Here is a 25699-nt window from a genome sequence, read left to right as displayed (position 1 = left end):
ATTAAGAAAACAACAACAGATGATTTGTTCACAACCTTTCCTGTTTGATATCTGAGTAGTTACTTCTTGTACATGCCATGCTGTTAAGGTCTGAAATGTAGAGGAAGCTTGTTGGATGGAAGCTCAGTGGCAGATAGAATTGATGGTCTATCCTGTTGCCATTCTTCCTCTTCCCTCCCTGGCAGATGTTGGAACTTTTCTTCTCATGTTCATCTTCTCATGTACTCATGGGCATTGGTCCCTTCCTGGCCACAATATGTAGTTTTTGCCCAATCTAAATAAAATTATGATAATTCTCTTTATCTTGACAGAGAATGGTTTTGCCAAGGTTTGTCAATGTAATTAGCACAGTGGCCAACAAAATATATAAAGGTTGGCCAATCATAGTGGCTCACACATGTAATCCTAGCATTTTGGGAGCCCAAGGCAGGAAGATCACTGAAGATAGGAGTTCAAGACCAGCCTAGGCAACATAGTGAGACCTCATTTCTACAAAAATACAAAAATTAGCCAGGCATGTTGGCAAATGCCTGTAAACCCAGCTGCTCAGGAGACTGAAGCAGGAGGACTGCTTGAACTAGGAGTTTGAGGCTACAATGACCTATGATCATGACACAGCCTGTGTGACACAGAGACATCCTGTGTTTTAAAAATAAAAATTATACATTATATATATATATATCTTCAGGTATTTGTGTAAGAAAAATATTCTTTACCCTGATTTAAAAAAATTGTGCTTGGAGATACTGTTCTTTTTGTATTTTGACTGAGATTGTGAGAATCAGATGCCTGGAGTTGTGGAAATGATCTTTCCGTCATCAGAGGGCAAGACTGAAGACACATTTCAACTGCTGAGGACACAAAACAGAAATAGAAATGGCACTTAGGTCCTTGGTGGTGTTGGGTGGTACTTAATTAACTGATCCTAGAATCACATTTTCCAGGATGTCTTGTTGTTCGTGATGTTAAACTCTTCATTGTTTAAGACATTGAATTCTGCTTCAGGTAATCTATTACTTGCAGCCAAGGCACTCCAACTGACAGAACAACAACAATACAGTCAACATTTAATGTGCCAATAGGGTAAGATAAGGTACAAAGAAAATATTTACATTTAAATTGACATTTTATGCTTTTAATATTATGCAATAAAAAAGATAAGACAACCCCCCAACAAGATCAACACAGAATATTCCCAATATTTCCAGACTGTTGAAAAAGGGGCCTTATAGATTCATTCTTTTATATGCAGGTTTATAAATTATGATTTTAAGAGGTGTCTTTATTTATTATTATTTATTTATTACCTCAAACTAGTTAGAAGAAAAGCAAAAATATCTATCCTAGAATCAAAAGGATTAAATATATTGTTGAAATAACATACAGTAAAGCTGCGTAGGAGGTAGCAATTTGATATAGTGAGACAGCTGGTGTCGTTCTAGACAAAATCAATAAAACCTTAGAATGTAGATATGTTCAGGAACTCCAAGACCAGCTTCAGATCCTGTGATTGTCCAGAACTCACAGGACCCAGCATACAGCATACCCATGGCTAGGATTTACTACAGCAAAAGGATGTAAAATAAATTCAACAAAGGAAAAATGTGTGGGGGGTGAATTCTGGAAGAAATCAGGCTCAGGCTTTGAATCCTATCCCAGTGGAGACACCAGGGTTGGTAGAAGTTCAAGAGGGACTTGGTGCCCAGGGTTTTTACCAGGAGCTGGTTACATAGGCATTGTCTGCCTGGCACATACCAGAATGCCAGGAATCCACGAGGAAAGTGTGTTCAGCAGAAACCATATGATTTGTTCGGTTAGGCATAGCGAGCCACTCCAATCTGTTCTGAGAGTAGCAGGAACTCCCCTGAAATCCAAGTTCCTGGACACCATCAGAGGGCCAACCTTGTAAGCAGGACATTTTAAGAATAAGCAGTTAGGCCTGGTAGGTTAACTTTTGTGATGGTTAATTTTATGTTAGGTCTACTGAGCCACAGGTGTGTAGATTAGAGTTCTTTTCTGTGTGTCTCTGTGAGGGTGTTTCCACAATAAATTAGCATTTGAATTGGTGGACTCAGTAAATTAGATTGCCCTCCTCAATGGAGTGGGCGTCTTTCAACCAGTTCATGTCATGAATAGAACAAAAGGCAGAAGGGAGAATTCACTCCCTGTCTGCTTGCTGCTTGACTTGGAACTTCAGTCTTCTCTTGATCTTGGACTGGGATTTATATAATTGTCACCCTGGCTCTCAGGCCTTCCGATTCAGATTGGAACTACACCACCAATTTTCCTGGATCTCCAGTTTGCAGACAACAGATCATGGGACTATATATATCTTATTGGTTCTAGTTCTCGGGAGAACACTGACTAATACAATTCTTTTACATACAGTAGGGAAAGAAGTAATAGAACCTCAATAATTTGTAGGAAGCTAAACCTCAGCAGTGTCTTGATTCATTTTGGGTTTTCTATATTTAAAGAAATAATGATATCATAGAGATATTCCAGATTTGAGCATCCAAGCTATAACGTGCATTGAAAACACGATGAATGAAGAAGCCATGATGTTTTTGCAATGCGTGCTCTTTAGAAAAGAAGAAAGAAGACAAGTGTATGCTAAGGGCAAAGAAAAATATATTGAAAATTTCAAAAGGCCAGATACAGAGGCAATATAAGTAAGGCATTTACAAGGATTTGTGAGTAGCTAAAATATTCTGTTGTGATTCGTAACAAATTCTCCAGTTAATCAATTAAGCATACGTGCTAGGATCTAAATGAAATTTCTACTATCTGAGGAAGGCAGTGCTTCCATTTTCATTTATAATTCATGTCTCCAAATTTTCGAAATGCTTCTTACTGATGTCCCTTTGTGACATTTTCTCAAGCTCAAACTTTCTTTATTCCTAACATTGTGTTAGTTATATATCCCTGTAAATGAGCATGGCCAATTCGTTGGGAGACAAGGGCGTAAAGGTGCAAATCTGTTCATTTAGAAAAGCTTTAAATTTCCAATTCTGCTGAGAATTACACATGTAAGAAACAAAAACAAAAAAGTAATAGGCTTATATCATTTTGTTTTCTCAGTTTAGAAAAGCCTTTGATCTCCCACATGTATTTACAAGCATGTGAAATTAGAAACACCTTGGCTAAAATATACTGTGTGATGGATAGTTTCAGAATGCAGAACTTTGCATAGTTATTCTATAGTCGTTGCTGCTATTTTAAAATTTGGATGAAGCAACAAATTATTATCAAACAGTTATGTCTAAACTCTACATTATTTGATGAATTTTTTCAATTCAAATAAAAGTGCTTCTTATATTTCTGAGAGATGATTTCATATAATTGCATTTTAGGGATGTTGTTTACTTTTCTCTGCTGAATGCTTAACACGTAGACCTTTTACATTTGTTTCTCTCTAGGGCACATGCACAAAATGATAATGCATGTCCACAAGTTATTTGGCAGCTTGAGAGATAATATTTAAGTCCATTAAATGAAGAAATCATTCACCAAGACCCCGAGCCCAAATCTCCCCATAAAAATAAGACTAATAGTTCATAAACTATGCTTCTGCATACAAACAATTAGATTCAAAATTTGAGGCCTTAATGCACATAATTAAATTATTATTTTTCGTTCTGCTTCACAACAGGAAGTTGTTATTGTGGGGAAAATGTGCCCACATTAAAACTGCAAATTGATTTTCGATGAAATAAAGCTATCTGTAACCTAGAGAAAATTTGATGCCTTGCTAAATACAGTGTTAAGCAGAAAATTGTAACACCTGTGATAAATACAATTAAAAAGACTGCCTTTAGAGATATAAGTTTGTTATTGTGCAATATGTGAACCTTGCATATCACTAGGGTTTTTTTTAAATGGTGAAGTAAAGACAAAATGAAAGGAATTATTCTTTAATAAAAAGCAATGTTCCTATTATAGAGTTACAGTGATGCAAATAATCCTTGAAACTTTTTGCACAAAAATCGTAGTCTCCTGGTTTCAGCTTTGACATTTAAAGAGACTGAAAGGTGACACCACATCCTCATAACATCAATCAATAAGTAAACGAACAAACAAACAAACAAATGTGAACAAGAATATAATCAACAATGCTTCTTGGGCCCATTGGGGAAATGATGTTGTAGAGCAAATCATCCTTCCACAATCTGGGGAGAGGGATGAATCAAGAGAATCATAGCTGAGATTGCTGACCTGGAGCTGCTAGACTACAAACTCTCAGGAAGACTTGAATGATAATGAAGAATTACTGGAACTGAACATGGAATAGTGTGGTGGAGAACAAAATTGGAGTCCAAAGTCTGAGGGAGGTCCTCACACTGTGGGTTCAACCACCAGGCATTCCATCATATTTTCACAGTAAAGCTCTAAGAAAGACACCTACTGGCTCTTGTCAAGGGAAGAGTAATCACTGTGAAATGTGCCCAGAGTTTTTTCTATAACAAAGGACTACTCTTCAGGGGAAAGGAATTTACAAGAATTCCTTTATCTCATCCGCAGGAACTCCAGCCCAACTCCTTCTCCATTAGCCTTAAGGTCTGGCCTAGAGGTAAGTGGAATACACCACTGCAGGACCTTTTATGAAGGTTCGATCACTGAAAGGCTTGGATGGAATCGTAAGATTACAGAGTGATAACTCTTTCCACGCCTTACTGCCACACCAATAGGGCTCAGAATAGCAATGGACTGCAGTGGAAAGAGCTGTCATTCTCAGATGCTTTATGAGGAGGAGGAGTTGGGAAAGCCCAACGTCAAAAGAGGAAACAAAAACAAAAACATGGCCAGGAGCAGTGGCTCACACTTATAATCCCAGCATTTTGGGAGGCCGAGGCAGGTGGATCACAAGGTCAGGAGATTGAGACCACCCTGGCTAACATGACGAAACCCTGTCTCTACTAAAAATACAAAAAATTAGCCAGGCATGATGGTGGGCACCTGTAGTCCCAGCTACTCAGGAGGCAGAGGCAGAAGAATGACGTGAACCTGGGAGGCAAAGCTTGCAGTGAGCTGAGATTGCACCACTGCACTCCAGCCTGGGTGACAGAGCGAGACTCTGTCTCAAAAAAAAAAAAAAAAACACTAGAAGAATCTGAGTCCTCTGGCACATACTGCTATAGAATGTATTGTACTCAGCAAATTGACAGGAAAGATTAATATAAAAACTTGCATTAAATGCTATAGTCCATTCAACATCATAAGGCATGCAATAAAGGCAGAAGAAACTATTTGAAGAGGAAAAAAATCACTAGAACCAGGCTCAGACATAATGTGTTAGAATTATCAGACAGAGAAATTAACGTTGGTATGATTAATATATTAAGGGATCTAATGGAAAAAGAACCAATGGGTTATGAAAAGGGAATTCAAAAAATAAAACAAAAGGCAACACTAGGAATCAAACTCATTGTAACAGAGTTGGAGAATGCCTTTGATGGGTTCCTCTGAAGACTGGGCATGGACAAGGGAAAAATCAGTACACTTAAAATTTCTCAATGGAAACTTTTCAAACCAAAATGAAAAGAGTAAAAAAAAAAATTAAAAGAAAAAAACAACACAACATCCAAGAAAAGAAGAGCAACTTTAAAAGGTTTAATATACACATAATATGAATATTAGGAGAAGAAACAGAAGACAGAGCAGAAAAAAATATTTGAATCAATAGTGTTCAACAATTTTTCAAAATTAATAAGTCACACTGTCTTAGTCTGTTTTCACACTGCCATAAAGAACTGCCAGAGACTGGGTAATATATGAGGAAAATAGGTTTAATTGGTTCACAGTTCCACCTAGCTAGGAAGGCCTCAGGAAACTTACAACCACGGCACAAAGGGAAGCAGGCATGTCTTACATTGTGTCAGGCAGGAGAGAGTGAGTGTGAAGGATGAACTGTCAAATACTTATAAAACCATCAGATCTCATGATAACTCACTCACTATCATGAGAACAGCATGTAAGAAACCATCCCCATGATCCAATCACCTGCTTCCCTTAAAACTTGAGGATCATAGGTCCCTCCCTGGACATGTGAGGATTACAACTGAGATAAAATTTGGGTGGGGACCAAGGCGCAAACCATATGAAACACTAATATGGTTTGACTGTGTGTCCCCACCAAAATCTCATCTTGAATTCCCACATGTTGTGGGAGGGAGCCAGCAGGAAGTAACTGAATCATGAGGGCAGGTCTTTTTCATGCTGTTCTCATGATAGTGAATAAGTATCATGAGATTTAATAGTTTTATAAGGGGGAGTTTCCCTGCACAAGCTCTCTCTTTCCTGCTCCCATCCATGTAAGACATGACTTGCTTCTCTTTGTCTCCCGCCATGATTGTGAGGCTTCCCCACACAATTCCCAGCCACATGGAACTGTAAGTCCATTAAAACTTTTTTTCTATGTAAATTACTGGGTCTCATGTTTGTCTTTATTAGTAGCATGAAAGATAACTAATATAGTAAATTGGCACCAGTACAGTGGGGCTCTGTGAAAAGATACCCAAAAATGTGGAAGCAACTTTGGAACTGGGTAATAGGCAGAGGTTAGGGCAGTTTGGAGGGCTCAGAAGACAGAAAAATGTCAAAAAGTTTGGAACTTCCTAGAGACTTGTTGAATGCCTTTGCCCAAAATGCTGATAATGATATGGACAATGAAATCCAGGCTGAGGTGGTCTCAGATGGACATAAGGAAGTTGTTGGGAACTGGAGCAAAGGTAACTCTTGTTATGTTTTAGCAAAGAAACTGGCAGCATTTAGCCCCTTCACTGGAGATGTGTGGAACTATGAACTTGAAAGAGATGATTTAGGATATCTGGCAGAAGAAATTTCTAAGCAGCAAAGCATTAAAGAGCTGACTCAGGTGCTGTTAAAGGCATTCAGTTTTAAAATGGAAACAGAGCATAAAAGTTCAGAAAAGTTGCAGCCTGACAATGCAATAGAAAGGAAAATCTCATTTCCTGAGGAGAAATTCAAGCCAGCTGCAGACATTTGCATAAGTAATGAGGAAGCAAATGTTAATTGCCCAGATGATGGGGAACATGTCTCCAGGGCATGTCAGAGATCTTTGTGGCAGCCCCTCACCTCACAGAACTGGAGATCTAGGAGGAAAAAATGGTTTTGTAGGCCAGGCCCAGGCCCCTGCCTGCTTTGTGCAGCCTAGGGACTTGGTGTCCCATGTCCCAGCCACTCTCGCCATGGCTAAAAAGAACCAACGTATAGCTTGGGACATGGCTTCAGAGAGTGCAAGTCCCAAGCCTTGGCAACTTCCATGTGGTGTTGAGCATGTAGGTGCACAGTCAAGAATTGAGGTGTGGGAACCTCTGTCTAGATTTTAGAGGATTAATGGCAATCCCTGGATGTCCAGGCAGAAGTTTGCTTCAGGGATGGAGCCCTCAAGGAGAACCTCTGCTAGGGCAATGTGGAAGGGAAAAGTGGTGTGTGAGCCCCCACATAGAATCCCCACTGGGATACAGCCTAGCAGAGCTGTAAGAAGAGGGTCACCATCCTCCAGACCCCAGAATAGTAGATCCACCAACAGCTTGCACTGTGCACCTGAAAAAGCCATAGACACTGAATGCCATCCCATGAAAGCAGCCAGGAGGGAGACTGTACCCTGCATAGCCACAGAGGTGGAGATGCCCAAGACCATGGAAACCCACCTCTTGCATCAGCATGACCCAGATGTGAGACATGGAGTCAAAGGAGATCATTTTGGAGCTTTATGATTTGACTGCCCTGCTGGATTTCAGACTTGCATGGGTCCTGTAGTCCCTTTCTTTTGGGCAAATTCTTCCATTTGGAATTGCTGTATCTATCCAATACCTGTACCCCCCATTGTATCTAGGAAGTAACTAACCTGCTTTTGATTTTACTGGCTCATAGATGAAAGGGACTTGCCTTTTCTTGGATGAGACTTTTGACTGTGGACTTTTGAGTTAATGTTGAAATGAGTGAAGACTTTGGGGGACTGCTGGGAAGTCATGGTTGGTTTTGAGATGTGAGGACATGAGATTTGGGAGCAGCCAGGAGTGGAATGTTATGGTTTGGCTGTGTCCCCACCCAAATCTCATCTTGAAGTCTCATGTGTTGTGGAAGGGACTCTGTGGGAGGTAATTGATTAATGGGGGCAGGTCTTTCCCATGTTGCTCTCATGATATTGAATAAGTCTCACAAGATCCGATGGTTTTATAAGAGGAGTTTCCCTGCACAAGCTCTCTTTTTGCCTGCTTGCATCCATGTAAGATGTGACTTCCTCTTCCTTGGCTTCTGCCATGATTGTGAGGTTTTCCCAGCCACATGGAACAGTAAGTCCATTAAAACTTTTTCCTGTATGAATTACCTCATCTTGGGTATGTCTTTATTACCAGCATGAAAATGGACTAATACAGACATCAAACCAGAGTTTAAAAGAAAAAAACTCAGAATAGACCAAGCTTGCTAAGAACAACAACAAAAATCTCTACACCTAGAAATATTATTTTCAAACTGCAGAAAACAAAATACAGAAAAAGAGAAAATCTTGAAAGAAACCAGAAAGTTAGAGAAGCAAACACCTTAGCTATAGAAGAAAAAAGATATGAACTAGAATAAAATTATCCTCTGAAACCATTCAACCAGGAAGTGAATGAAATGAAATATTTGAAGCATCGAAAGAAAATAAAGCCACCAACATAAAAATTATATATCCACTGAAATAATCCTTCAAATATGAAGAAGAAACTTCATATTAGCTTCAAGATATAAAGAGATTAAAAGGCATCACTCCTGACCTCAAATAAGGAAAGAGCTGAGCGAACTGAAAATCAATGACTTCTCATATCCATCAGAAATCGAGGTCATAAGACAAACTGCCATTCCAAAGTCTGGAGAGACAGATGAACACAGAGAAGTATAGTGAAGATCTGCTTCCAGCAGTGAATAAAAATATGCTAAAACCAATAAGTGATAGGAAAAAAGAATGATAATTGTGATGAATTATTGCCAACTGAATGTGGATTAGCTTGAGGTAAAAACTCTCTGAGGGTCTAGACTGAGGCCCCACATTTTCATGAGTTTTACCAAACGTAGTTCTCACAGCCTTACTCAATGAAGAATAGACAAAAATCCACTTGTGTTTTGGGCAGGAAGGGGAGAAAAAAACATTCTGAAATACGCTCAGAGCATTCTCAATAACAGAAACCTTCTCTGTAGAGAAACCATTTTACCAGAACCTTATCTGAGCTGGAAGAACATCAATTAGGCAATTCCAATATCTTCTAGTATTGTATCTCACATAAGTGGAGAACAATTAAAAAAAAAACACTATAGTAAAATAAAACGTCTGTCACTTGCAGTTAGAGCAGACATTCAACTCAGACCAACTCCTAGTCCGAGGTACAGAAAGTATCACATTCAAACCCTAATGACCTGACACATTGTGTCTGGCTTTCAACACACACTGCAAAGCTGAAAGGCAAGAAAACACACAGGCTGGAGAGACAAGCAAGCATCAGAACCAGCATCAGGTATGGAAGAGACTCTGGAAATATTAGACCAGGAATTTAAAATAACTTAGAATAATATATTAAGGAGTCTAATGAAAAAGTCATCAATACACAAGAACATATGGGTAACGTGCATACAGATGGAAAATTTAAGAAACAAACAAAAGAAAATGCCAGATAACAAAAACACTGTAGTAGAGAAAAAGACTTTCTATAATGGACTCATTCTTAGACTGGACACAGCTGAGGAAAAATCACTGAGTCTGAACATATGTAATAGAAACTTCCCAAATTGAAATACAGAAACCAAAAAATTTAAAAATATACCAGAACACCCCAAACTGAGGGATAATTACAAAAGCTATAAATGCATATAATAGGAATAGTAGAAAAAGAATAAAGAAACAAAAGGAATATTTGAATTAATAATGACTGAGAATTTTTTAAAATAAATGACATACAATAAACCACGGATCCAGGAGGCACAGTGAAAACCATGCAGGGTGAAAAACCAAAAAGTCTTCATCTAGGCATATCATAGTCAAACTGCATGAAACAAAGGACAAAGAGAAAGTGTTGAAGGAAGTCACATGGGGAGAATGAGGCAGTTCCTCCATAGAAGAACAGGAATAAGAGTTATATATGACTTCCCATCTGAAACCACACAAGTCAGAAGAAAGTGAAGTGAAATACTAAAAATTGTTGAATGAGAAAAGAAAAAAACACAAAAAACCCAAGATGCCAATTTAGAATTCTCTACTGTTATTATTCTTCAAAAGTGAAGAAGAAATAAAAACTTTCTCAGAAAAGTAAAAATTCAGGGAATGTGTTATCAGTAGACATGCCTATCTCACCACATCTCTCCAACATTGTTCTCGAAGTCTCAGTGCATGCAATAAGAAAAACAGAGGGCATGAAAGTTATGCTAATTAGAAAGAAAACTTGTCTTTGTTCTCAGATGATCTAATTATGGTTATAATTATAATCATCTATCCAGAAAATCCCAAAGAATTCACAAAAAATTGCTAGAACTTATAAGTGATTATAGCAAGGTCATAGGATGCAAGGTTAATATGCAAAAGTTAATTGCTTTCAAATATAACAACAATGAATAATTGACATTTGAAATTAAAAGTACCATTTAATATAGCTCCAAAAATTAAATGCCTAGAATTAAATAAACAAAAATTTGTATAGAATCCATATGTATAAAACTACAATACTCTGATGAAAGAAAACAAAGAAATTCAGTTATGTGAGAGATATTGTTTGCTCATTGACAGGGACACTAAGTATTATTAAGATGTCAACTCTTCTCAAGTTGATATATAGATTCTATGCCTTCCCACTCAGTATCTCAGCCAGTTGTTTTGTGGATATTGACACACTAATTGTTAAATTTATATGGGAAGTCACAAGACTCAGATTTGCCAATACAATACTGAAGAAGAACAAAGTTGAAAGACTGTCACCACCCTAATTCAAGACAAATTATAAAGCTACTGTAATTGAGTCATGTGGTACTGGTGAAAAACAGATACATAAATAAATATAACAGAACATATAATACAAAAATGAAACCACACAAACCCAGTGAAGCAATCTTTGAAAAGGGAGGGAAGGTAATTTAATAGAAAAAATAATAGTCTTTTCAAAAAACAGTATTGAAACAGCTGGATCTGTATATCCAAAATAATATAATCAGACACAAACCTTACACAACCTTACATCAAAATTAAGTCAAAAAAGACCATAGACCTAAATATATAATGCAAAACTGTAAATCTTATAGGAGAAAAAGTAAGTGAAAACATTCTACGTGACTTTGAACTAGGCGGGAGTTCTTAACAGCACAATCCAAAAAGAAAAATATAATAATAATAATATAGACTACAATACAATTAAAAACTTCTGCTCTGTGAAAATATTTAACTGTATACATTAATATACACATTTTGTGCTATGAGCACTTAGGAAATACTTGGTGTCATGAGCCCACCATTACTGGGCTCATCAAAAACTGAGAATAGTTTCATAACCCTAAAACTACCGTCATTCACTCATTCAATACTTCTCTGCCTTAGTCTCTGGAAACCACTGATCTTATTGTCTCTATAATTTTTATTTTTTCAGAATACCATATAATTGGTATATGGTACATAGCCTTTTCAGATTTTTTTTTCACTTAATAATGTGCATTTACGATTCATCTACTAATTTTCAGGACTTGATAGCTCATTCCTTTTTATTGACGAATAATATTCCATCATATATTTGTAAGAAAATTGTTTATCCATTTCTCTCTCTCTTTTTTTTTTTAAAGACAGTGTCTTGTTCTGTCACCCAGGCTGGAGTGCAGTGGTGCAATCTTGGCTCACTGCAACCTCCACCTCTAGGGTTCAAGCAATTCTCATGCCTCATCTTCCTGAGTAGCTGGGCTTACAGACATGGGCCAGCATGCCTGGCTAATTTTTGTATTTTTTGTAGAGAGGGAGTTTTGCCATGTTGGCCAGGCTGGTCTTGAACTCTTAGCCTCAAGTGATCTGCCCATCTTGGCCTACCAAAGTGCTGGGATTACAGGCGTGAGCCACTGTACCAGGCCCATTCACCTCTTGAAGACTATCTTGATTGTTTCGAAGTTTTGGCAATTATAAATAAAGCTACTGTAAAAATTCATATACAGGCTTGGGTGTGGAAATAGGTTTTGAAATCAGTTGGGTAAATATATGGGAGTTCAACTGCTGGATACCATGGTAAGACTATGTTTAATGTTTTTAGAAACTCCCTGCCTTCCAAAGTGACTGTCCCATTCTGCATTTCCACCAGAAAAGAATTAGAGTTCCTATTGCCCTGAATTCTCCACAGCAGTTGGTAGTGTCAGTTGTTTTTTTTTTTTAGATTGTAGGCATTATAATAGATTGTAGGGGTTTCTCGTTATGGTTTTATTTTGCCATTCCCTAATGACAAGTCATTTTAAGTTTCATCTTTATATTCATTCAGTCTATTTATAATTTTTCTTCATTATGTAATTGGGCTGTTTGATTTTAATTGTTAATATTTAAGACTTCTTGCATATTTTGATACAAATCCTTTCTCAAATGTGTGATTTGAAATTATTTTCTCCTTGTTTTTGCTTACTTTTTGATTCTCTTAATATTTTCTGGAAAAACATCTCAACAAGCATAGAAAGAAAAAACAAAACAAATAAAATCACCCTTTCTTCATTTGTAAGCTTAAATATAACTATATTGAAAAATTTCCTCTTTCTATAAAACAAAAATCTGATAAACTCATTCAAAATAAGAAACAAAAAAATGAATTTCAACTTGTTACTCTGCAAAGGTAAATTTGCATGTCAGCAGTGTCTAAAACGTATTACAAATATTATTATTAAGAAAAAAATCCAATACAGAGTTGTTCCACTGAAAGAGAGCCTTCTTAGAAGCGGATCATGGGGTCAGGAGATTGAGATCATCCTGGCTAACATGGTGAAACCCCATCTCTACTAAAAAATACAAAAAATTAGCCGGGCACGGTGGCAGGCACCTGCAGTCCCAGCTACTCGGGAGGCTGAGGCAGGAGAATGGGGTGAACCCAGGAGGCAGAGCTTGCAGTGAGCTGAGATCACGCCACTGCACTCCAGCGTGGGTGACATAGCAAGACTGCGTCTCAAAAAAAAAAAAGACCTAATCATACTTAACTTATGCATTGAATTAATTTATATCAAACAAATGCATATTTTACTTTCATTCTACTTGCAGGTGTCCACACATCATCATGTAAGGTAAGGGCATGGAAAATGAATAATAAAGAGGTCTTATTCACAGTGAAAAAGATATAGGTAGGTAACATTAAAAGGACGTAGAAACCAATGGCTCTCATGACACCTGAATATTAGTACTCCTAATAAATTATGCAGGTCAAGATATCGCAGAGAAGACAAAAGCACCAAAGAAAGAAAAATCAGTTTTCAGTATGGAAATTCATGAAGGTTCACATTGCCCTATTATTAAAATCTAATAGTCAACCAGCAGAAAAATGGAGATGGCCAACCATGAATAGACAAGCAGTAGGAAGAAGACACAGAGTTCTTGGGGAAAATTCATTGAGAGGTCTACCTGTGGCTATTATGAATTAATTAGTTGTGGGAAAATATTTCTGCTAAGACCTAAACATAATGTTATATATATATACTAGAAGGCAGTGGGGACCTGCTGAAGCTTTTGGAGCCTTGAGGGACCAAGATCTTTGAGACCTGGGGAGAGATGAGGCTATATTTTGTAGCCATTTTCCCTGAGTATATTTTCTAATTCTGAGCATATAAATCCAGGCAAAACATATAGTTAGAAGTTCATCTTTCTGAAACAAAGAAACCAACTAAAATTTTGGCAGTCTAGGAGGCTTCACAGACAAATTTAGTGATTTTGGAAGAGAAAGACAGAGAAATCAGTCCAATCATCACTTGCTACTTGCCAAAATTTAAAACTGGATGGCATAGGATGATAAAAAGCAAAGCAGAAAAATCTAAAGAACACTGGAATTTATAGCAGTCTTGTGGTACTGGGGAAACAAATATCAGAGTTTGGGATGTACAGTAGTGGGGTTAAGGACTGGAAGCACCCCATGCTCTCAGTTGGAAAATTGAGGAAGCCACACAATAGCAGGAGCGGAGGCACAGGTGAAAAAAAAAAAAAAAAAAAAAGACAAAAACCAAACAAACAAAAACCTTTTACCAGAATTGCAGCACAACCTTAAATTAGTTCTATCTAGCCTAATCTTTCTACCAGGCAGAGGGCAAGTAAAGCATCTTTGGGGAAAGATGAGGGCCTCTTCAATTTGTAAACAATGTCTATCACTGTACAAATTGCATACAAGGGACATGACATTGTGAAAATTGTGGTTTAGCACGAGCAAAAGTCAGGATCTGGCTTGAGATACTGTAGATATGCGGAGAATTAGCCAAGGAAAGGAAGAGAGTGTCCTGAGGGAGGTAGGAATAATTTTATTGTAAAATGTTTCTAAATAGTTAAGCAGCTGTTAAATGAGTGCAAGTCAATAAAGAAGCCACAGAACTATACATAAAGTATGTCCTCATTATTCATGAATTTTATGTGTAAATCCACCCACTTGCTGAAATTGAGTTGTTACTCCAAGATCAATATTTTCAGTGCTTTTGAGGTCATTTGTGAACATGTGCAGAGGAGTGAAAAATTTGGAGCCATTCAATATGCACATTCTCAGCTGAGCCTGAACAAAGTGAACACTGTGTTCTTGTCTCAACTTTCATACTATAAACAAGCATCTATGCCAGGCGCAGCTGCTCACACCTGTAATCCCAACACTTTGGGAGGCCGAGGCAGGCAGATCATTTCAGGTCAGGAGTTTGAAACCAGCCTTGCCAACATGGTGAAACCCCGTTTCTACTAAAAAAAAAATGCAAAAAAATTAGCTGGGCATGGTGGTGGGCATCTGTAATCCCAGCTACTTGGGAGGCTGAGGCAGGAGAATTGCTTGAATCCAGGGGGTGAATGTTGCAGTGAGCCAAGACTGCGCCACTGCACTCCAGCCTGGGTGACAGAGGGAGACTCCATCTCAAAAATAAAAAATAAATAAGAATAATAAACAAACCAACAAGTGTCTGCTTCAAGTCCATTTAGTGTCACATTTTTAAATTTTTGTGCTTCTTCTTGGTCATTTTCCCATTTAAAATGTTCCTATGTATAGTGCTGAAGTGTTGTCTAATGTTCCTAAGTGCAAGAAGGCTGTGATGTGCCTTATGGAGAAAATTCCTGTGTTAGAAAACACTTCATTTAAGTATAACTCATAGGACTGTTGGCTGTAAGTCCAGTGTTAATGAATTATCAATATATATTAGATAAGGTGTCTGTAAACAGAAAAACACAAAGAGCAAGATAATATCTTGATTAGTTGATAAAAATGTAGTGACCAGAGGCTCACAGGAGCTCAATCCCAAATTTTCCCCAGGAGCATGACTGTGTTTTTGGAAGGCTGGGTTCAGTAGCAGTGAAGAGGCTGTGGGTAAGGTATGTAAGGCTGAGTAACACTCTGGAGAATTGAGTAGCCTGTGGCCCAAAGTGCAGCTGGTCCCCACATAATTTTAATTCAATGGCAACCACACTAAACCTATTTTTATCAAAATGGCTCAGAATCTACATTTGCATGTTGTCCAGGAAGATAGACCCTGTGCTCTGAATACACAGTCAATGTTTAATGACAGGAATATGTTCTAGGAAATATATCATTAAGCAATTTCATCATTGTGTGAACACCATGGAGTGTACTTACATAACCATAGATGCAAGAGCATGCAACACACGTAGGCTGTATCCTACAACCTATTGCTCCCAGGGTACAAACTAGTACAGCAATTGTAACACAATGCAAAGTAGTTGTGTGTCTAAACATACCTAATCATGGAAAAGGTACAGTAAAAGTATGTATCATAATCTTATGGGACCATCATCATGTATGTGACAAAATGTTGTCAGGCAGCACATGACTGTAATTGCTAGCAGGACATTTAAATTTAAATGGTCACCAGGTGATGCGTTCAAAGAATAAAACATGTAGAAAGGAGAAGACAAAGGCAGTGAACAGAACGCCAGTCTATGGCTCATTCTAACAGTTGGGTGGAGGATCTCTTTAACTAAGAACACTTGGGCTTACAGTTTGTTAAGAATAGAGAGCTTGAGGATCATGGCTGCAGAGCGTGTTTTGAACCACAAATAAGGAAAGCAATCTCACTAGAAGAGTAATGGCAGAAATGAGATTGTCATTAGTTAAAGATCAAATTAGTAATGAAAAGGGATGTACAGGGAGAGTTTAGAATTGTGGGGGCAGGGCCGGGCGCTGTAGTTCACGCCTGTAATCCCAGCACTTTGGGAGGCCGAAGCGGGCGGATCACGAGGTCAGGAGATCCAGACCACCCTGGCTAACACGGTGAAACCCCGTCTCTACTAAAAATACAAAAAAATTAGCCGGGCATGGTGGCGGGTGTCTGTAGTCCCAGCTACTCGAGAGGCTGAGGCAGGAGAATGGCGTGAACTCGGGAGGTGGAGCTTGCAGTGAGCCGAGATCGCACCACTGCAGTGTAGCCTGGGCAGCAGAGCAAGATGCCATCTCAAAAAAAGAATTGTGGGGGCAGTGCAGAGATATTTGAAAGGAAAGCATGGGAAAGATAATTTTACCTGGAAGCAGTGTTAAGAAAATACGTTTTCTCAAAATGAAAAGAAGGGAAAATATTTTTAGACAAAAAATATAAAGTAGAATGATACGGTACATTATTCCAGAGGTGGAAGAGGATTGAATTTCAAAAGCAAATTGCACTGCTATAGCAATGATTAAAGATTTTCCATTTCTACCAATGAGAAAGAGGGAAAAACGCATGCGGGATAAAAAGGAAATGGATAAAAAAAGAAAAAAAAAGATAAATGTAACAGAAATAAAAGAAATGAGATATTCTGTAAAACAATCCAGAAATTTCAAGGTGGCTGTCAGTAACGTTCAGAATATTTATTTTTGAAAATATATTTGTAACAATCTACTAGGCATCTTATCATATGTTAGGCAGTGTGACTAGCTTGGAGAAAAAAGTTATTAAATGGATACTAGTCTTGGCTCTCAAGCTGCTTAAAGCACATTCGACAGAAATGTAAGAGATGTATATGTTCAAGGTGGTTTTGGAACAAAAGGGCTGGTGTTATAGTGAGCTGCCCTTAAACTAGCTTGGGGAAGGAGTCCAAAGAAGGTGAGTCTTAAAATGCATTCAGAAGAGAGAGAAATGAAGAAAAGGGCAAATAAAATTCTAGGCAGAGGGTAGGCAGAGGCAAGGAAGTATGAGAAAGCAAGGATAAGTTGAGACATTGAAGAAGTTAAAAAAAAAAGTAGAATCCATGAGTGTCTAAAAAATGTCAGCTGGGAAGATAAGCTGAAGCCAGATAATGGCACTGGAGAGTGATATGATGGATTTTGTTTTTATTTTAGAAACATCATACAGATGGTAGATTGCAGAATGTCATTTATCTCCAGAATGACAAAGGAACCAGAGCCTTCACCCAAGAGTGGAGTGTGGAAGTAGGTTGGGGATATGAAGGCAGTGGAAAATATTTTGAACAGCTGCTAAAAGAAGAGTTATAATGAGTCAATCAGAGATGAGGAAAATCATTGGTATCTCTAAGACCCTGGCCAAAGTTGCTTAGCACGAAATTGTGGTGAAGCTAGTCATCACAATTATGGCAACAACAGCTTAGGCTGAGCAGCAAAATAATAAGAAAGATAAAATATTGTTAAATAATTGTGAGTGAGATATGTCTCTTGTTCTTTGTGGACAAAGAACAATGAAAGACATAAACTTAGGGCACAATTAAATTGGTAAACCTCTAATTCTATTATGGGTATGGGTGCAAAAATAAAACCTTGAGTGGACTCAGAACACAGGAGAGAAGAGAAGATGATCTGATGGGATAACTGTCTAACAAGTGCAGAATGAAATAAAAGGGAGAGAGATATGAAAGAATATATATCGGCCAGTTAAGAGAATCATAGAGTTCAAAAAACTCAGAGGTGGATTAATTCCTGGTAATAATAAGGCTTAGGGTGTAAGTCACTGATAGTCAATTAAGTATGCTGGAGTTGAAGGTCTAAAGAAATGAGTCAGAAAAGCTGGATAATTAAACTCAGAATGGGGGAGATAACTCAACAGTGCAATTATTGATTAGAACACCAGAGTGATGTCACCTATCACAAGCCCACATTGACAAATCTTTTTTCTTTTCTTTTTAAAATGAGAGGCTACTTGAAAAAGTGTTTAATGGATCAAAATTTGACTCAGTAAGAAAGTAATATGGCAGAACTTGGGGATAATTTTTGACTTTTGAGTTTTAGTAAGTTGGAGACATTGTAGATTTAGTGTGAAGTTTATTCTTTAAATTTTCTGCAGAGCAATTATTAAAAGTGTGAATGAAAGTAAAAGAAGGGCCTCCCCTCATTTTTCCCATTTGTGTGTTTTCTATTATATTAAATATTATTGGAACTATTTATAAGCTTTAAGTTTAAGGAACATCACCCATAGATTGTTGTCTGTTCAAAACTGAAATCTCATTTTCTGATGTGGACCATGGTGTACTAAATGCTCAATCAATGCTTGTGAAATAAATGAATTAGTCTTAGAATTAAACTCAGTAATATGGAATTAAATCTCTATTATTTTCTTTTCCAACCTTGTATTCATTGACAAATTGTTTATGTTATTTTCAGTTTTGATTCTTTACATGTAATATTGATTATATAATAACAAAACATAAGGCTATATTGGGAAGATAGTAAAATAAAATATTAAAGTGTCTCATAATTATAATTATTAAATAAGCTTACCTGAATTTAACACTTCTTTTGTTGTGATGTATAGTGTTAAGTAAGCTGTTTAGCGACAACTAAGATCTGGTATTTTTAATGTGATAGGTTTCTCTTCCACACCAGTAATTGGTGATGCAAATCCTTTTGCAGTTTTAATCATAACCAATCTCTTTTTTGTTCATTGCCTTTAAAAAAGAAATATAATTTTCAAGTAGTAAGAGTACAAATTGTAAGCATGTGTCTCTTAAAATTTTTACATATATTTCTAGAACAATCACTGAGATTACAATATAGAACATTTTTATCTCCTCAGAAAAGTTTGCCCTGTGCTTTTCCAGCCAATGGCACCTCAGCCAGAATAGTATAACCCTGTAGTTACTTTTAATGCCTTTGAGATCCATCCCAGTTGTTAAATTTATCAGTAGTTTCTTCTTTTAAAATTGTTCTTTAGTATTATATTGTACAAATAACAGACCTTTAGGTATTCTATTGTTGATGGATATTTCAGTAGTTTCCCATAGTATGTGTTGTAAAGAATGAGCTTTCATCAGTCATTTTGTAAACATATTTACAAAGTAAGTAGAAAATATTTTAAACACAATGGTAATGAAATTAAGACAGGCTAAAAATCGAGTGTTCCATCTAAACTATGCCGAGAGTTAATTTATAGCCTTAAATGCAAATGTAAAAAAAATCAAAGCCTAGAAGTAAATAAATATCTACCCAAAGAAACAAAAATCAACAATCAGGGCATTAAATCTACAAGAAGTAGTATTAATAGGGTTGCCAAATAAAACACAGGCTATTCTGGTCCAATTGAATTTCAGATAAACATATATATTAGTGTAAGCAAGTGTCAAATATTGGAAGGGAATATACTGATACTAAAAAAAAAAAGGCATACCTGAATTCATATTTACCTGTGCATCCTGTTCTCTTTTGTTCCCCTGTCTTACGTTCCTAAGTGGAAAGCTGGTCACCATCGTAAGAATAATAATAATGAAATGAGAAACAAGTCTATAATAAAGGCATCAATAAAGATAAAAATTTGTTCTTTGAAAACACTAATAAAATTTATAACACCTGAGAATATCAGAGACAGCACACACAAAAGTACACAATATAAGACATAAAAAACAGAACATCACCATGGATATTAATGACATAGAAATTAGAAGAGAATACTGTGGTCTACTTTATGCTCATAAATTCAAAATCTTAGATAAAATACAAAATTGCTAGAAAAAATTATAATAAGAAACAAAAAATATAAATGAAAAATTTGTATTTCCTTTTTTAACATAAAACATTAAAATTCAAACCATAATTAAATAACATTACTCAAAATGTAAAGCACAGATGAATCTTATTAAATATTTAAAACAGAAATAACACAAATCTTAGGCAAAACCTTTCATAAACTAGAAAAAAAAGACATTCTAATTTATTTTCTGAGGAAAAAGAGAACTTGATACTAAAATCAGACATGAATACAAGAAAGAATATTTCTATTTCTGGCTCTTTTATGGACTTGGATAAAAACATAAAAAAAGCAAACAGAATCAATATATCAATGAAAAGAATACTGCATTATAATCAAGTTCATTTGGCTTTAGGGATTCTAGCTCAGCTGCAGGATATTAGTGTAACAAAACAAAGGGAAACAGGTGATACAAGTTTTTTGGTTTTTTTTTTAGACACAGTCTGTTGCCCAGGCTGGAGTGCAGTGGCGCCATCTAGGCTTGCTGTAACCTCCACCTCCCTGGTTCAAGGGATTCTCCTGCCTCAGCCTGCTGAGTAGCTGGGACTACAGAAGCCCGCCACCACACCCGGCTAATTTTTGTACTTTCAGAGACGGGGTTTCATCATGTTGGCCAGGCTGGTCTCCAACTCCTGACCTCACATGAGGTCTGCCTACCTCGGCCTCTCAAAGTGCTGGGATTACAGATGTGAGCCATCGCACCCCACCACAAGTGATATGGTTATCTCAATAGGTGTTAATAAAACTGTCTGCAAAACTAGGATGGTAGAAAGAAATATTTAATATACCAAAAAAAAGAGTAAACACGTTATGTTAAAAATTTCAATATATTTCTGTTGAGAGCAAAATAATGTTCCTTACAATTATTGGACGGTCCTGAAAAATATAATAAGTCACAAAAAGTAGCACAACAGGATTGAAAATGAAACAATGGTATCCTATTACACAGAATATATATTTACCTATTGACAAAATAATCCGTACATAAATTTTAGACGAGTGACTTCATCCAATGTGCTTCCTGATGGGATTGGATAAAAACTATATAATATCACTTCATTTTTAGTGTTTCCAAATATTTTTCAGCTGCATCTAATCACAGACAAATCTAGAACATAGGGCATTCTACAGATAAACATTTCTGCATACTTTTCCAATGTCAGGAAAAAGGAAAAAAAACAGTTGGAGTAACCCATTTTAGACTTTTAAAAAAGCATAAAAATCATGGAAACCCAACGAAACGAATGAACCAATATTGAGTGTTGGCTAAAAAAAAACAGTCCTAAAACGTTTTTGGAACACATGAAGCTATATTAGGTGATGTAATTAATGCTAACATACTTAGGTGTAAAAGTCATCACGTGGCTAAGTAGGAGGAGATACTTGTTCTTAACAGTTTTTTGAGAATTCTTTCTAAACAATTTTGACAAAAATAATTCTATCTTTCTACCTATCTACTCAGAGAACAAATATAGCAAAATATTACCTATTGACACCTTAGGAGAATTGAGCTTTTTTCCAACTTTTCTAAACATAATGTTTTAAGAACTCTTAAGAATTTTTATGTGATCATAACAAAAATAATAACAAAACATAAGGCTACATTGGGAAGATAGTAAAATATTAAAATAATTCAATGTTAAATATTAAATAATATTAAAGTAATTAAAATATGATCACATAAAAATTCTTTATGATTGTTATAGGGCATTTATGCCATAATGTTATCAAACATATGTGACCATGTTTTTTTTCCTGTGTCCTCTATTGACACAACTACCATATTAGTAGATTGACAAAAATCTATCAAGAGTTTTGTGCATAATTTAAACTAGCTCAAAAGATTTAAAATATTAGGGCCAATTTCCCAAAAGAAAAAGATTATATATAACATATAAAATATATAAGATAATATATAATAAAATATATGTAATGTTTATTATACACATATCAATTTATGTATATCAGGTCTATACATAAAAATCACATTTATATCGATATAGAAGTACAAAACAATAGAAAATATCTTAAACAATGCCATTTATAATAGTTTCAGAAACATCTTTCCAGGAACAGATATATAAAACATGGACAAGATTCCACTCAAAAAGCTATAAAAATATATGGCTAGAAACTAAATTAAACCTAATATACATATCAAATTTCATTGATTAAAAGGTTCAATATTATACACCACACCAAAGCAGATATACAGATGGAAAATAAACGTAGGAAAAGATGTTTCACATCACATCATATGGCATCAGGGATGTGGAAATTAAAGTAAAAATGAGATACCACTACGCACCTATTAGAAAGGCCGAAATCCAGAACACTGACCACACCAAGTTCTGATGAGGATATGGAGCAACAGGAACTTTCATTCAGTGCAGGTGGGAATACAAAATGGCATGACCTCTTTAGAAGACAATTTGGAAGTTTCTTATAAAACTAATGTTAACAAAAGACTATGAGGTTTGCAGAGGAAAAATAAAGAAGTGTTTTATTTTCTAATAATAATGATAAATCTGCTGATCAGAGAGATGCAGTCTCCAAAGTACAACAAAAGTGCACTCTGGAGATAAAGAGGGTGTCTGGCTTAAATAGGGAAAGTTCCTGCCCCAGCTCTCAATCAGGTCTGTATATGCAAATAAATGACTCAAATTCATTCAGTCCTGATTGGTTTGGAATTTTCCAACCCCAAACCAGAAGTCTGTTGGATGCCTTTCAGGAGGCTACTGGGAGGAGTTTTCTGCCATGTTACCTCAGCTCCAGACACAGGGTTACAGGAACCGTCTTAGCTCAGAGGTGCAAACAGGATATTCCTCTGGAGCTGCTCACTCCTGGGAATAATGGAAAAAATTAACTCATTGGCCACAGTGAGTAATCACCCTGTGCTCACTCACTGCAGCCAGTGTGTTCATTTTACTTCACACTAAACGTATTCTCACCATGCAATCCAGCAATCACACTCCTTGGTATCTACCCAAAGGAGCTGCAAACATTTATCTACACATAAACCTACACAGGATGTTTACAGCAGCTTTATTCATAATTGTCAAATGCTGGAAGCAATCAAGACGTCCTTCAGCAGACAAATGGATAAATAAACTGCAGTACATTCAAATGATAAAACGTTCCTCGGCATTTTAAAATAAGTAAGCTATCAAGCCATGAAAAGAAATGGGAGAAACTCAGATCCATGCTACTAAGTTAAAGAAGCCAATCTGAAAAGGATACATACTTTAAAATTCCGACTATATGACATTCTGGAAAAGGGAAAACTATGGAGACAGTAAAACAATCAGTGCTTGCCAGGAGTTAAGGGAAGGGAGAGATGAGTAAGTGGAGCACAGAAGAGTTTCAGGGCAGTGAAGCTACTTTGTACAATACTTTAATGATGGATATATCATTATAAGTTTGTCCAAACGCACAGAATGACTACAAGAGTGAAACCTACATAAACCATTGACTCTGCATGATAATGATGTTTCGGTGTGGATTCACATCAGCTGCAACAAATGTACCCCTCTGGTGGGGGATGTTGACAACGGGGAAAGTGTGCATATGTGGGGTCAGGAGGTATATGGGCAATTTCTTTAACTTGTCTCAATTTTGTTGTAAACCTAAAACTGCTCTTAAAAGTAAAATCTATTAAGACTCAATATTGTAAAGATGTTTGTTCTCCCAAAATTGATTTGTACATACAATGTCATTCTAAGAAAAGTCCAGTACTCTCTTTGTATGTGTAGAAACTGGAAACCGATTCTAAAATCTATCTGGAAATATAAAGGACTAAGAATAGTTAAGACATGCATGAAGAATACAGACAGAAAATTTAATCACTTGATAGTAAAACTTATTTTAAGCTGATAATTTAGTGTGCTGTTGATTCAAAAATAAACCAATAAAACCAAAGAAAGTCCAGAAATAAACGCCTCCATATAAGTATTCCATTTAGGACAAATGTGACAGTGTGGACCAGTAGTAACTAATGTGCTTTTCAATAAATTATGGTGGATTTTGGCACAACAGAATTACACTGAGTGGCTGTAGGAGCTAAAAGAGAAAGGCCCCAGACTGCTGAAGCAGTCGCCAGCTCCTGCCGGCCCTCCTTGGACCCGGACTCTAAGTTGAGGGAGGCTGAGGAGACACCGAGCACGCTGCAGGCCGGGTGTGACCAGCACGGCAGCATCCTGGCAGAGATGGAGGGGATGCTGAGAGGCCTGCAGAAGATCCTGGAGGAGGAGGAGCAGGTGTCGAGGGCCAAGGTGGGCACCACAGAGGAGGTACTCCAGAAGTCACTGGGCCGTGAAACATCTCAAAGAGATTGTAGAGAAGCTAAAAGGAGAACTTGAAAGTTCAGACCAGGTGAGGCAGCACATCTCAAATTTGGAGGCAGAGCTGGAGAAGCACATGGCAGCCCCCATCGCTGTGCCAGAACTATGCCATGGAAGTGGTGCTGCTGAGGCAACTTCTACTAGAATCTCAATCTCAGCTGGATGCAGCCAAGAGTGAAGCCCAGAAACAGAAGGATGTGCTCACCCTGCTCAGGCAGCAGTTGAGTGAAATGAAGAGCCATGTAGAGGATGGTGACATAGCAGGGTCCCCAGTTTCCTCCCCAGACTCACCCCCAAACCCCCTAGCCGAGCACAACCCCGTTCAGCTGAAGACGCAGCTGGAGCGGACAGAAGCCATCCTGGAGGACAAGCAAACACAGCTGCAGAAGCTCACGGCAGAGTTTGAGGCTCCTCAGGCCTCAGTGTGTTGGTTACAAGAAGAGTTGGAAAAGCTCAGTGCAGCCTGTATCCTGGAGTCTTCAGAAATGGAGGAGGCCGTGCAGCTGAAGGAGAGACTAGAAAAAGAGAAGAAGTTAACGAATGACCCGGGCCATGCCGCGACCAAACTACAGGAGCTTCTGAAAATGACCCAGGAGCAGCTGGCAGGGGAGAAGGACACAGTGAAGAAGCTGCAGGAACAGCTGGAAAAGACGGAGGACGGCAGCAGCTCAAAGGAGGGCACCTCTGTCTGAGTCTCCTCTGAGGAAAAAGAAGTTAGTGTTGGACTTACCAAAATGTGTACACATTTCTTACAAATAAACCAACCAACCTACACAGCGTTACCCAGGCCCAACTTTCAGTAACTCTAAGAGAAGCCATTAGAGACTTGATAGTGTCTTGGAGCCACAGAAGTAGACCTTCCAGAGCTCCCATTTGTAAACGAACCTGTGTCACATTTGATAAACACGATCCTGGACACAGCCCTAGGCCACCACTGAGTGACACCAAAGCCCTCCTTGTCTCTGACAGCCCTTGCGGTGTGTGTGGGAGGCCAGGAGCTCTGGGGTCTGTCCGTTGATGCAATTGAAAGGTGACAGCGTGCAGGCAGCCCTTGCAGCCCTAGCTCGCTCTTGGTGCCTCCTCGGCCTTGGCGCCCATTCTAGATGCACTTGAGGAGCCCTTCAGCCCACCGCTGCACCGTGGGAGCCCTTCTCTGGGCTGGCTGAGGCTAGAGCCGGCTCCCTCGGCTTGCCGGGAGGTGTAGAGGGAGAGGCACAGGTGGGAAC

At 37.6% G+C, this 25699-nt stretch overlaps 1 pseudogene; it reads left to right on the top strand.

Moving 5' to 3' along the window:
- LOC129041511 (ribosome-binding protein 1-like) overlaps positions 1-25204 on the top strand; it is a 43117-nt pseudogene extending 17913 nt beyond the window's left edge.
- Positions 25205-25699: the final 495 nt, after the last annotated feature.

Source organism: Pongo pygmaeus, chromosome 6 (assembly GCF_028885625.2).
Source record: "Pongo pygmaeus isolate AG05252 chromosome 6, NHGRI_mPonPyg2-v2.0_pri, whole genome shotgun sequence".
NCBI classification, from domain to species: Eukaryota; Metazoa; Chordata; class Mammalia; order Primates; family Hominidae; genus Pongo; species Pongo pygmaeus.
The sequence above is the reverse complement of the archived record's forward strand: the minus strand, read 5'-3'. Positions and strand labels throughout refer to the sequence as shown.